The sequence below is a fragment of the Myotis brandtii genome, unplaced genomic scaffold (assembly GCF_000412655.1).
Source record: "Myotis brandtii unplaced genomic scaffold, ASM41265v1 scaffold390, whole genome shotgun sequence".
Taxonomy (NCBI): domain Eukaryota; kingdom Metazoa; phylum Chordata; class Mammalia; order Chiroptera; family Vespertilionidae; genus Myotis; species Myotis brandtii.
The window spans coordinates 565414-567513 of NW_005364954.1; the positions used below are offsets into that span (position 1 = coordinate 565414).

General features: G+C 58.8%; 1 protein-coding gene across 1 annotated transcript in view; it reads right to left on the bottom strand.

Moving 5' to 3' along the window:
* Positions 1 to 2100, bottom strand: part of TG (thyroglobulin) — a 168698-nt gene that overhangs the window by 141737 nt on the left and 24861 nt on the right. The gene's annotated exons all lie outside the window — the stretch shown is intronic.

Genomic DNA, 2100 nt, shown 5'->3' on the forward strand with positions numbered 1-2100 from the left:
TTGAACGGCACGGGCACTGCGGGCCTGGGAGCAGGAGAGAGGCCGCTGGGGGCATCTGGCCAGCACTAGGGGGCTGGCACTCCTGCCTCGCTCCCCCTCTTCCCTGCCTGCGCGTGGGGGGGGCTCCTCGGACCCTGGCCTGGGCCTGCCGCCTCCCTCCCCGCCCTCCTCTTGGAGGAGCCCGTCTCTCAGTTGTCCCAGGTGCTTGAGCACAGAGGACTCTTTTATCTTCACCTCCTGCTTCTTCCATCTCCAACCCAGCTGCCCACGGTCCTCTCCACCTCTAAGCAACACGTCATAACTCACTGCTGCCAATCAGTGATTCTCTCATCATTGATGTTTCTGTCTTTCTCTCCTTCTCCCTGCCTCTCTAAAATCAATAACGAGATACATATATAATAAAAAAATCCCAGCCATGATGGCTCAGTGGTTGAGCACGGGCCTATGAACCAGGAAGTCACAGTTGGATTCTGGTCAGGGCATACGTCTGGGTTGCGGGCTCCATCCCCAGTGTGGGACCTGCGGGAGGCAGCTGATCAATGACTCTCTCTCATCATTGATGTTTCTCTCTCTCTCTCCTCCACCTCCCTTCCTCTCTGAAATCAATAAAGATATATTAAAAATAAATAACAGAATAAATAACTCCTGCTGCCCACCCACGCCTGTTCAAGCTTCAGTACCTAGGGCTCAATGCGTGGCACCTCTGCCTCCAGCTGTCCCAGGAGGGCATCCCGGTCTGCCCCACCTCCTCTGCCCTGGCGCCAGCGGAGGCCAAGGCTCAGGCCTCCTTGCCTTCTCTGCGTGCCCACTGCCCTCCCCCGTCTTTTCCTTGGACTGCGAGGGAAGCCTCCTCCCCAGGTGCCCTGCCCGGGGCCTCGGCCCTAGTCTCCGCTCACACATCCAGTCCGGTCCCCGCAGCCGGCCAAGAAGCTGCGGCGAAGCTGGACGGACACCCACGCTCAGCCCCCTGGGTGCCCGCTGACCCGGGCCTCTCTCTCGGCTCTCACATGCTCCGCCCCCTCTGTCTCCAGGCAGGGCCGCCTTTCCCTGGACATGCCCTTCCCTCTGTCTGCTTATCTGCCTAGAACCGTGGTCGGCAAACCGCGTCTTACGAGCCACATGCGGCTCTTTGGCCCCTTCAGTGTGGCTCTTCCACAAAATACCACGTGTGGGCACGCACGTACAGTGCGATTGAAACTTCGTGGCCCATGCGCAGAAGTCGGTATTTTGTGGAAGAGTCACACGCAAGGGGCCAAAGAGCCAAATGTGGCTCGCGAGCCGCAGTTTGCCGACCACTGGCCTAGAAGATTCCTTTTTGACCCTCAATGATCAGCCCAGCTCCTCTAGCTTTCCAGCACCTTCCATGGCTCTCCCAGGCCTTCTTAGGTCTCCTGTCCCCAAGCTCTCGGCCCACTGGTGCAGCCCTGCGTGTTATCAGTTAGCCAAGAGTCCAATCACCAGCTGCATCGAGCCCCAGGAGGAAAGACCAGATCACAGTGCAATGCTGACCATGAACTGGGAGACTGAGAGCCAGAGAGGTCGAGGGCCACGCCCGAGGCCACCCAGCAAGGACGTGGAGAGCTGCCAGTCAAGTCTGCCTGCCTGTCTGGCTCCCATTTCTCCACCACAGTCGGCAGGAGGTCAGCAGGAGGAGCCCTGGGGGCTCTTGTTAATGAGGCGGCTCCACAAATAAAAGGTAAGCCATTGATCATTCAATTATCTCTAGTCATCTGATAATTCTGATATATATTCGTATGATATATATTTCAATATTCGATGTCCAAACAAAGTTCAAAACGAGAAATAAGAATAAGCAAGTCAACACCTGCAGGGACCCTGAGGCTGGATGGACTCATCCCCACGGGCAGCTGCCCCCAGCCTCCCCCCAGGATGGAAGACCGGGACCCGGACGCCCCGCAGCCCGCGGGCTTCTGGTGCCAGAGACGCTGCACGCGCTGCTTGACTCAGCGCCAGGCTGCGCGTTGGCAGGGAGGAGACACCCGTTTCCAGCTCTCGGGAATCCGTGGCCACCGTGTCCTCAGGCCCTCCCGCCCCTCCCCCACTGTCCCTGTTCTTCAGCCCCCCCACCCCCGGGTGAGG